Below are 12,300 nucleotides of genomic sequence, written 5' to 3'. Positions count from 1 at the left end.
CTTCTTCTTCCTTCCTTCATGATTCTGCAGTTTTTGGGAGCACAAAGAATGATTGGTTTAGAGTTAGCTGCAGTTTTAATTACGTAAGTAGATATAGAAAACTTATTTGTTAAAATATAGTAACAATACATGTGTTTGTAGTTAATAGTGTTAAAATAGATATAAATGTGAAGAAGCTGCATGGTTTGGGGCCATTTTGTACCATCAGAGCAAAATGAGCTGGGTTGTGGTGAATTGAGCTTGTGCAGCCAGTCTGGAGAGACCTGCCAAGCTTTGTAATGACCTTTTAATAAACACGAGAAACAAGATTCAAATGAGACTGGGAGTTTTCTTCAAATATAAAGACCTGAGATAATTGCTCTAGCAATTTTACCAATGCCTCTGCACCCCAATGACATTTGTTATATTTAATTTGTAGAACTTCTCTCATTATCAAGGAGGTTAAAATTATTTATCTTTGTGTAGTTACATACCACTCTTCTGAATTCTTTTGTGCATTTAGCAAATGTCCCAATTTCTCATCTTCTATTGAATAGTTTGGTTTTGGAGGCTAATTAAATTGAGATACATTAGTCTTTAAAGGTATCAGTGCCATTGTTGTTTGCACTTCTCGAGGAATCTGTTGGGCTGTTGTTGAGGGTTAAGTGTCCCCTTTTTTTTGGTTTTGTCGTTCTGGCCTGCCCGTGGAATTTTTACCCATTAGCTTCGGAGACAACCTAACTGTGGGTATTTAGTGGGTAATTGATAAAGGACAAAGAGTGGCCGGGCTGGGGGGGGGAAGGGGCAGGAAAAGAGGGTGGGGACAGTTTTTGGCTGGCTTTCTTCAGCTTCGGGAAAAGACATTAGTTTTGCTGGGTCGCGGAGCTGTTGTGGTGGGGAGAAGGGAATTTCGCCATCACCCAGATGGAGCTGCTGCTTCTTCTCCTTCTTCCCTCTTTGTTGGTGGCCTCGCACCCCCTGTCCTGCCGGGACGTGTGGCAGTGCCAGCCACTGCTGCAGAGCTGCTGATCCACCTCAGCCACCGGCCCAGGATCTCTGCTCATCCCTGCTGTTCCAGCTGAGTGTTCCTCAGAGCCCTGCAGGAGCACCGGCACTGACTGCCCGAGGGGGTTTGTGAAAACAAAGCCTCTCCTCCATCCCGTCTCGGCCGAGAAAGCTGTCACGGGGTCCCTGTTTCTGCTTTCTTGTTAATGCTGTAGTTATTGTTTGTTTGCCTGGTTATACTAGCAAAGAACTGTTATTCCTATCCCCAGATCTCTGCCTGAAAGCCCCTTGATTTCAAAATTATAATAATTCGGAGGGAGGGGGGGTCTACATTCTTTCATCCCAAGGGAAGCTCCTGCTCTCCCTAGCAGACACCTGTCTTCTAGAACCAAGACAGCTGTCCAGTCTGCTTTTCGATTTCCCTTTACTCAATTCTAATGTTCTAGTTAAGGCAACCAGTTCTGCCCTCTGGGCAGATGTATTTGGTGATAATGCTTTTGCCTCCACTACTGTACTGACTGTTACCGCATATCCAGCGTATCTGGTCCCCTTCTCTGTGAAGCTGCTTCCGTCTGTGAATAGCTCTCACTCTGTTTGCTCCAGTGGGATGTCTTTCAGGTCTTCTCTTGCTGAATAGCTGTTCTCTATTACTTCTACACAGTCATGCTCTAATGGGCCTTCTTCAGTTGTGGTACCTAGGAACAAAGCTGGATTCAAAAGGTTAGTTGTCTTTAGTGTGACATCACCCTGCTCAGTCAGGATTATCTGGAATTTTATAATCTTGCTTGGAGATAGCCAATGACCCCCCTTTTGTTCTAAAACAGTGGTTACTATATGTGGCATGTAGACATTAATGTGTCTACTCATCGTGAGTTTCCTAGCTTCTTGTATCAGCATCACAGTGGCTGCAACTGCCCGCAGGCACAAAGGCCATCTGGCACTCACGTGGTCAAGTTGTTTGGAAAAGCAGCCTACCTGCCTTTTCCAGCTTCTCAAAGGTTGGGTCAGCACTCCCAGTGCTAGGTGTAGTCTTTCATGCACAAACAGGTGAAAATCCTTGGATGAATCAGGCAGTCTTAACACCGGAGCAGTTGTCAATGCCTCCTTTAGTTTGGGGAGGGCCTCCTTCTGTGCTTTGCCCCAGGTAAATGGCTGCGTCTTCTGGGCTTCATGCAGGGGTTTTGTAATTAGTCCATAGTCCATGATCCATGGCACCACTCTGTCATCCCAAGGAAAACTTGTAGCTCATGTAGGTTCTGGGGCTCTGGAATGGCACAAATAGCTTGAATACGATTAGTACCCAGCTTACATTGCCTTTGTGAGATTTCATATCCCAGGTAAATCACAGTTTGTTGGGCAATTTGCACCTTTTCTTTAGACACCTTATATCCTCCCATTCCCAGCTGATTTAAAATTTCAGTTGTTACCTTTATGCATGTTGTTTTCTCTTCTGTTGTTGTCAGTGTATCATCAACATACTGCAACAGCAGGTATTGTTCTCTGGTACTTGGCCATTCTCAGCTCCTTCGCCAGCTGACTTCCAAATAGTGTTGGACTGTTCTTGTATCCTTGTGGGAGTCGTGTTCAGGTGAGCTGAGTTTTCCTTCCGTTTTCTGGACTTTCCCATTCAAAGGTAAACAGTTTCCTACTTTCTTTGTCAAGGGGTATGCAGAAAAAGGCATCTTTTAAATCAATTACCTTAAGCCATTTATATTTCTCTTTTAAGGATGTTAACAATGTGCAAGGATTAGCTACCACTGGGTAAATATCTTTAGTTATTCCATTATTGCTCTCAAATCCTGTACTAGTCTGTATTGGTTAACACAGAAATTTGGGCTCGAGTGTTAACTACAGAAGTAATAGGTGCATGTTTAGGACTTACTATTGCTGTAATCAGTATATCTCTAGTTTTGTTATTTCTAGTGAGCATTTTAAATATGACCAACCTTCACCTCTCTGCTTACCCATGAGAGGCAGTTACCAGTTTCCCTGATTTTGAGGCTGTTTGGACTCTACTCCCTGAAGCTGAGGAGACTGCCTTGGCTTACAGCCCAGAGCCTGTGGAAGTGTGCTGGGTTATACAATGGGGCATTCAATACAATGAACTTGGGACAATGCCAATTAGAGACTACTTTACTCAATTTTTAAGTGATAAGCCTAGCAGGAGAATGCAGTTGTGAACCTGTCGGCTGAGAGGGGGTGGTGAAAGGAGTAAACCCAGAATCAGTGGAACCCGGTTGATTAGTCGGGTTCCCAAGAAATCTATTTAGTGTATCCACAGGGGTTATAGTTGCTATGTTTTTGGAGGAAATTGCTGTAGGTTTAAGTGATTCTGGAAGGCCTTGAATTAAAGGGGTCATAATTTCAGTTTTCACAGGTAACAACATTGGTGAGTCATAACCAGCAATTAATTTTCTTTTGTGTATCATTTGTAAGCAGGCAGCTTTCTAAATATTTTTCAGTAGTTGGTTGGGGGTACAAACTATAGCAATGAAGTCCCCTCTTTCCAAGGGGTTAAACCCCTCTGCCCAGTAAGCTGTGTGCTGAGTTAGGGACCATGGGTTATATGTGTCTCTTGTTGTTAAAAATACTTCATGTCCCCAGTACCCACTGGATTCCTGTTCTCTCAATCGAATTTGATTACCTCCAGTGAGACACTCAGAATACATATTCTTTCTCTGACTCGTGAGGGAGACGCCTGTACTCCCATTTTTCTTTTCTCTCTTTTTTTTTTCTTTCTTTTTTCTTTCTATTTTTAGTGGTTATGTGCAGATCAAGATCCTTATCATTGATATAATTATATTCTGTTTTAATTAGAGGTTTCAAACTGGGACAGCAGTGTTCCCCACAATTTTATCCAAGTTAGCTCTTTTTGAGGGTAAATTTGATTAATGAGAGGGGTTTCCCTCTCTTGTCTCTTTTAGCAAGTCAGCATTTTTGAATTTTTATCGTGGAGAGCTGCTCGCAACAGATTGATCTTACTTCTTTCTTCATCCAATAGTTTTTGCAAAGTTTTAACTAGGTTTTGGAGGGAGTCTATTGTAGTTTTTTTCCTCACTTCTTTATTTACAGCGAGTTTCTATAGCTGCTGTAAGACAAGCTCCCAAACCTGAGCAGAGTATAGTTTTATTTTTGCCCGGTTTAAATTTTGTTTCATGTTGTAAAGAACATACTCTGTCAATCACATTTTCCAAATTAAACCAATTATTAAACACCAACTTTTCCTTCCTGGAGATGGTCTGGCATTGTGTTTTGCTAACAGAGCATAACATGCATAAAATGCAGCTTTAACTTCTGCACTGCCGTTTTCAGTCATTTTTACAAAGGAAAAACCACTTCAGGGAGATATGAACTTAAACTATACACACACACACAAAACCTTTTGCTTCCTTGTATGGGTAAAAAGACCAAATCTGCTTGGGAGGCAGTCCTTCAGTTTAAAATTCTGATTGTCTCTTTGCTGCACCAAGCAGTCAAAATTCATACACACAACAAAAAAAACAGTCCCACCCTTTTGCACTAAGACATCTTTTGCGAAATTCTGCAGACAGAGCCCTCAAGTGAGTGTGGGGTGCTTTTCACCTTGGTGTGTGCAGTTTGCGGGAAATTCGAGTCGCTCACCCTTGCTTTCTAGACACCGCTCACTCTTTTGGGAGTCTTGGGCTAGCTGTGGCTGGAGCGAGACGTCTTTCCCCTAATACAGACTGCATAACAAACCTGCAGCCCCTTCTGACTGTCAGAAATCCTGTCCGTGACTCCAATTTAGATGTCATGATTCACTAATGCGAGTGGGGCTCATGAGAGGTTCGTTTGATCTCAGAGTGCAAAAGGACACAAAGGGATTTCAGTTTACATCATAACAACAATAATGTACCTTTATTTTAGTGCCAACAACAAGGGTTATGCGATAGAGGAGAGAGAGAGAGAGAGAGAGAGAGAAGGTAAACAAAGTAAAGAAAGAAAAGAGGTTATAGCTACCAACAGACGAGACAGGGTTGCTGGGGTCTTTTTCTGTGGGAGATCTGGCCGAAATTATCTTAGTCTTATGTAATTCTTCCCCAAAGTTACCTTGTTTCCAAAGTGCTAATAAGCACCCCAAAGGAGAAGTACCCGGTATAGGAGCATAGCAGCCCAAAACCCTTCTCCATGTTGCAACTACAATACACCAAATGCCGAACCTGCGATGCTTTCGCAGTCATCTTATGGACAGCGCCTAGGCAATACCAACAGGAATTCCTTTAGCCCAACCACACACAGCTTTCGCCGCGTCTAACTGGCGGGCACCCAAACCAAAATAAAGCGCCTTACCTTTCTCTCCCGGGGACGTTGTGAGCAGCAGAGACGGTCGCGGCTGATGGGCTCCCCAAGAATCCCTTGGTGCCGGCTGGAGCATGATTGGGTCGTGAGCAAGCTCAGCAGCACTCACAAGGTCCCATCGGGGGTTGCCAAAATGTTAGCGTTCAGGAACACACATAATCACGAATGATTATATGAAGGTGCTTTATTGAAGAGCTCTGGGTGTCAGGAGTACACATACCCAAATCTGACCCGATTTGGTTTTGAGTTGAACATGTTTTATACTCTATCGTTATACAACTTACATATTAATTATTAAACTTACATTGTTCTATTGTAAGCATTGTTTTTACCCAAGCATGGATTTCTTGTGATCCCCCCCCAGCCCCCTAACATTGTTCCTCGTGTTCTTTAAACAATAATTATATCTGATCACATCTAACAATTGTATCATTTATCATATACTGACTACACAGGTGCAGTTTGACCTGATCTTTAGCAAGCACAGGGCCTAACATTTCTCCGGGCCTACTTTTCCCAGGGCTTTCCAAACCTAACTTTCTTTCTAAGTCTCCGAAATTTCTAAGATTTTAGAACCTTTTACTATCAATCTAACCAGACTGTCTGCCTCTGAACACATGAGATCCAGTGAACAGAGACGTCACCACACAACCTTGATACTCCAAACAAGATCAGAAGTGGACCTGTCAGGACACAGTTGTGTCTGAACACTACACAGACAGTTGCCAACAGAAATTTTATGTTGTTATTATGATGCTGTGTCTCTACCAACTTTTTTCAGGTATCCTTTGTTTTAAGATTTAGAAGGATCTGAAGAACAACCTGAACATCGAAGCCCTCAGTCACCGATCAGCTGCCAGCTGACATCATGGGAGCAGTGAACGTTCCAGGACTGAATCGTGTTAAATCATAGTCTGTTTGTGAGGGAAATTCTGTAGATCTAAGAAAAGTGTAGAGACTCCATCTAACAGCATATAAAGCAAATTGTAGTTGTGTGTTTACCCTTTCAGCAAATTGCTTTCACGCTTAGATTACATGAATACCAGAGCACATGTGTTAAAAGTAGTTAGATAATAGTTTAAGATAAAGAGTTTAGCCTGTGTAGTAATTGTTATATTCGTATAAAGTATAAACATTCCCCCCTTCAAGAGCTAGTGTAAGCATCTTTGAAAGTTCATTTAACGTTAAAGCCTTAGCTGTGAGTCTGCAGGCATGGTGTCATTTGCATGGAACAAACTGCTTATGGTAATTATGTTGTTTATAGTCCTGACCAACTGTCTGCTAACTAACATCCAAAAGTGACAGAATATATGGGTCACTCTGGCACATTGAACTGGCCGAAGGTCAATGTGTTTGAGCCTAGCCACACCTGGAGATCCTTTTCGCACCTGTCTCATGGGAATCCCTGAATGGGATCGTCCAGCATTTAAAGGTTTAGTTAGTAACGAGACTCGACTGAATCGATTGGCAATGTTGGAAGAGTGCAATCGCACTGCTTGCTTCACATTAAGACAACTTGAAGCCTGCTGGCAAGTGAAAATTATTGAAGTTCTCAATGTTACCATAGGGCCGCCAGAAGAATTAGATTTGTTAGGTGTTGCTGCTGAAGATGAATAGATCACATGGACACAGGTTGAGGTGTGGTGAAAAGAAGAGAGAGTTTATTTTTCCTCCCAGGATTTATAGGCTTCTGACCACAGCCAGGGACTGGATGGTCAGGATAACATTTTCTCACTGCACTGGCCATGAGAGATGTCCATCACAAGACGTGTAACAGAAAGAATGTACACATATCTATGTTTACAGTTACTGTCCTGGGAAAGTCTTTAGAAAACCATGTCAGCAAGCTCAGAAGCTGAGTTTTCAGGGCGACATTAGGTTCCACCAATACCTCAGGTGGATGGATAATGTTTGAACCCCCAACAAAAAGCCATTCCAACAAAGTAATGCAGCACTGGGCTGCAGTCAACCCTATAGCTGATCTCGTTACTACCATTGAAAGTAAAGCCTTTATTCGCAGTGCAATCTCACAGGACAATTACCAAGATGATTACCTAGTTACATATTCCTAATCTGTGGTGATAGAGCATAGAATGGAGTTCCTGCTAATCTACACAGAGGACCCTGTTATCTTGGGAAACTTACTTTGTTCCATTCAAGCTTACACCAATTGCTGAATGTAGCTGATAAAATAAATAAAAAAAAATGGTCAAAGCAAAGCCTAAATGAATTACAATGTAATGATGTTAGACACCCAGACTTTTGGAATGGTGGTATAATATGGGCAGCCTCCTTCATTCCAGGAGCAGCTGCTGCTAAAGGCTTACCAACTCTAAAAAGGCTCACTTGCTAGACTAAGAAAGAATTGAACTTAACATCCACAATGTTAAGTGAGCTTTCAGCCCATGTGAGTAGTGTACGTCATGCAGTATTACAAAATCGAGCTGCAATTGACTTTTTGCTCTTAGCACAAGGACATGGTTGTGAGGAGTTTGAAGGCATGTGGTGTTTGAATCTTACTGATCATTCAGTTTCCATCCACAAACAACTACAACAGCTACAAGATGGGTTACATGCCCTGAGGGAAGATAATGACCCCATTGGAAGTTGGTTCGCCAGCTGGGGTATCACTGGATGGTTTAGGTCTCTTGTGCTAGAAGGAGGACAGATTTTAATTATAGTGTTAATTGGGATGATACTTTTAAGTTATATGTTATCTTGTCTTTGCAAAAATGTAGAATGAGTCGCATCCAAAACTTGGTTTGTGCAAAAAGAGAAAGGGGGAATTGTAGCTAATAATCTAACAGAAGGTGGGCATGAAAGGCCTGTCTGCACAAACCAGCCTCTGGAATATGTCGTGATATTAAAGGCTAAAGTCCTTGAAACTTTCCTGCAGAAGAGAGAGTAAAGCAAAACAATATCCTTGTGTACAGGGGAAAAAATGTAAAACTCTGTGTATTAGCCAATAGTAACTTGCTTAGCCCGCGGACCCTGTAGAACCCTATAAAAAGTGTACTAAAGAGAGAAATAAACGGCGTTCACTTTTACTTCTGTGAAGGGTCATGAATAGCTAGCGGTTTCGCAATAGCAAACATTGCTCTTTCTCCAGAGAAAACCAGTTTGTTCTGTGCTCAGGGCAGCAGCATTTCTGGCTCACTGCTTTCCCTGATCTGAGAGTGTCAGATTCTTAGAATCACAGAAGAGTTTGGATTGGAAGGGAGCTCAGAAGGCCATCTAGTTCAATCCCCCTGCAATGAGCAGGGGCATCTTGTGCTAGACCAGGTTGCTCAGACCCCATCCAGCCTGACCTTGAATGTTTCCAGGGATGGGGCATCCACCATCTCTTGGCAACCTGCTCCAGTGTTTTACCACTCATTGTAATATACTTCTTCCTTATACATAATCTAAATTGACCCTCTCTGAGTTTAAAGCTGTCATTCCTTGTTCTATAGCAACAAATTCCCAGGACAAGAAACTAGAATCTCCCATCACTCAGGGTAAGTGAGGTATTGCAGCAATAAAGACTTGCACTTTTGGCCAGCATCCAGGAGGAAGCATCACCAGCAACCATTTGTATCCTTGAGAAAATAAAAAGTTTATGTTGCAATCTCTGGAAAACCTCTGGAAATCACTGCCTATTGTATTTTACCAACAGATATAGCTCAGACAAGCAATAAAGCGTTGCCTTTCAGATCTAGGACACAATCCCATGACAGTCAGCTCCTCAAGGGATACAGTAGCATTGACATATCCTTTTAATTATATTCAGGTTTCTCATTGTCATATCTTTTAAGAAGAAAAGTGCAAGGTGATGTCATGAGAAACAAAAATTATTGTGGTTTCACAATTAATCTCAAAAGGCCACATGTATTAAAGAGTACACTGGGTCACTACTGCTTTTCCCTGTTGATATATTTTATATATTAGTAAAGGCCTGTATGCACAAACCAGCCTTTGAAATAAGTCGTGATATTAAGGGCTAAAATCCTTGAAACTTGCATGCAGAAGAGAGAGTAAAGCAAAACAATATTCTTGTGTGTAGGAGAAAAAATGTAAACTGTGTGTGTTAGCCAATAGTAGCTTGCCTTGCCTGCAGACCCTGTAGAACCCTATAAAAGGTGTGCTAAAGATAGAAATAAACGGTGTTCACGTTTACTTCTGTGAAGGCTGGTGAATAAACTGGCGGCTTCTCAATATCTGGTGCTCCGAACGGGACACCCTGCGGGCAGGGGGGCTTCAGTGGATCCACGCATGGTGGGACGGAGCCTTGGACCGAGGTTGGTGGAGCGGATCTGAGAGCAGATAGATGCTGCCTTGGATCGGTACCAGATAGGCAGCCTGAGTGCAGTGAGACATGGAGCGGTTGGACATGGAAATTCAGGCTGCTGGGGGGGACCAAGAGGCGAGAGCGTAGTAGAAGGGTCGCAACCTTCCCTCTCGCGGGCTGCTAGCATGGATGTGGAATTTGCAGCGGTGGATAAACTGCTTCTCAGCATCCTCATTAAACGAGGCGAAGCAGCCCAGGAAAGGGACCTGGATATGCTCATTATATGGGCTAATTGTCATGGGCATTTGCAGTGCTCACACTGCTTTTTGCGGTGCAAGAACGGACTGATATATCAGCTCTGATATGGGAAACGGCAATTACGGAAAAGAGCAAGGACACTGTGTCTCTCAGTCGAACTTGGCAGATTGTAATTAATACCTTAAAAACCAGAAAAGCAATATATGCTGAGGCTGTGAGCCCCGTAATTCTACCTGCATCACAGCGGCAGATGCCTTTACCTCCCACTGCTGGGCAAACACCCCTATCTATGCTGCCCATGGAGAGAGGGAGGGAGAGTCAGAGAGAAGAAAATAATGAGAAAAAAAAAAAAAAAAAGTTCCACAGCGAACGCTGAAACAACGAACAGAATCTGTTCAGTTATGGCAGGATGTGATACATCCAGAAATATTTGCTTCATTTTTGGAGTCACTTTTAGCATTACAATCTTATTTAAGTTCCATCTTTACTACCCTGGAAGAAAAGAAGCCAAATTTAGACTGGTTTCCACCCGAACCAGGGGGACATGGGGGAGCACTGAGGTGGGCGCAGAGAACAAAGGCACCCTGGGGGTAGAAGCAGCGCAAGAAAAAGTTCCAAGGCCACTCTGAACAATTACAGAAACAACTGAGCAGAAACAGGTGGCTCAGACAGCTTCAAAGAGAGACAAACTAGTCAAAAAATCTCAAACTAAATGGTATCTAGTTCAAAATTCATCCTTGTAATTAGAAGCTGATAAACTGCAATGATCGCCGTTGTTAGCACCTGGCCCTGAGAGACTTTTCGTGTAACATCGCCTACTTTTGTAAAATTGTGCCCCTTTTCCTCTATTGGCAAACAAAAAGAGAGATTGATTGAGAGATTCTCTACATACTCTGCAAGAGTATGTAGAGAATGTGAAGAAAGATAAGAGCAGAGCTGCAGCAGCAGCAGAGTGGGCAGCTCACCCCCCCGCTCCCTCTCTAAGAAAAAGCACCAGGAAATACCCAGTTTGTTACAAAGTCATGATTTATTGGGTTTTCAAAATGTTTTTATATACCCTTTTAGAGTTAAGTTTGTGTTTTAAGTAATTATGAGTTTATGCAATTGCAGTTTTTAGAGTTTACTGGAGAAATTATTGTGGTTCTTTGAAAGTCAAAAAAAAAATAAAGTGTTTAATAGACGTTGCCTTACAATAATTGGTTTTAGAACCCAAGGTTAAAATATGGTGTGATTTACAACTTCTAGGAAAACCTTCCAATTAATGTTATCTACAGAAGAGATTTATGGTTTAAAAAATAATTAGTTAAGAGAACTTTACTGTACAAGACAAAGTTAAGTTAGAGCATGTATTATCTATTTGCTTGTTTTTTCCACAATTTTAATAAGGTAATTTTAATGTGAGTTCTTTTGTTATATAAAATACATATAACTGCATATATACCAATTTGGATTTTGGGTTTTAGTTTAAAAATTGGACTTGATGTTCTTGAAAAGTGCTACAAAAGCTAAATGGTAACCTGACAAATCCTGTGTTGTTGTGGTTTTTCTCTAGAGAGGCTGCACTTTAAAATCCTAACTAATTTAAGAATATACTAGGCAGATTCCTGTTATGAATAAGTATTTTTAGTAACATTTGCAGTTATTGTGGGTTATTCTTAAAGCTAGATGACATAGAATTGTGATGTATTTGTTACATTTTTATAATCTTTATAGTGAATCCATGTTACTGTTATATTGTGTTTAGAAGGTATATATCAAACTTTTAGTTGCTTTTGTAGTAAGAGAATAAGATTAAGTTATGTTTTTATTTAATATAGATTAAGTGTTAATAGAATTAAGGATAGTCAAATTTTATAATGTTTAGGCTTGAATGTTTCTAAGTTAAGTTTTCTAACTTAGATATTCTTTTAAGGTTGTTATTTCCTTTTGTCATAAATAATTATTGTTAGGTTTAAATATTGTTTAATTTAAATTGTTTTATGTTTTATTGGAGACACTTGTTTAAACTGCAAAGTATAGTAATTTTCCTAGAGATATGAAGACAGCCACAACTGAAACAGCTGTGATGAACACCTGCTTGTGAATAGAAGTGAATGCAGTCTGTAACACCCTTGACTTCATTGGGAGTTCTATTATTTATTGCAATCTCTGCAGTTTTTGTTTGTTATAGCTTTCTTATTTTTCAGTGTTTCCAGAATTTTAAGAAGATGTACCATTGCTGAGGATCAGCTGCCATGGGAGAGGCTTCAGATTAAACCAATTGCTGCATGGTTTAATTAGTCTGGTACCTAGGCTAAGATTAAGGCTTCTGATCATTTGCTTTGTACAAATGCATTTTAACAGTTTGCTGTGCTGTAAGCATCTCATAGCTGCTACTATTGAGAACCTTGTTCTAGAAATATGTTAAGAGGCATCTTTCCAGTTTAAAGCCAGGCCCTGGCCAAGCCTTGACTTTACCTGGACAGAATGTTTGT

This window comes from Poecile atricapillus, chromosome 1 (genome assembly GCF_030490865.1).
Source record: "Poecile atricapillus isolate bPoeAtr1 chromosome 1, bPoeAtr1.hap1, whole genome shotgun sequence".
NCBI lineage: Eukaryota > Metazoa > Chordata > Aves > Passeriformes > Paridae > Poecile > Poecile atricapillus.
This window is presented reverse-complemented; position numbering follows the sequence as displayed.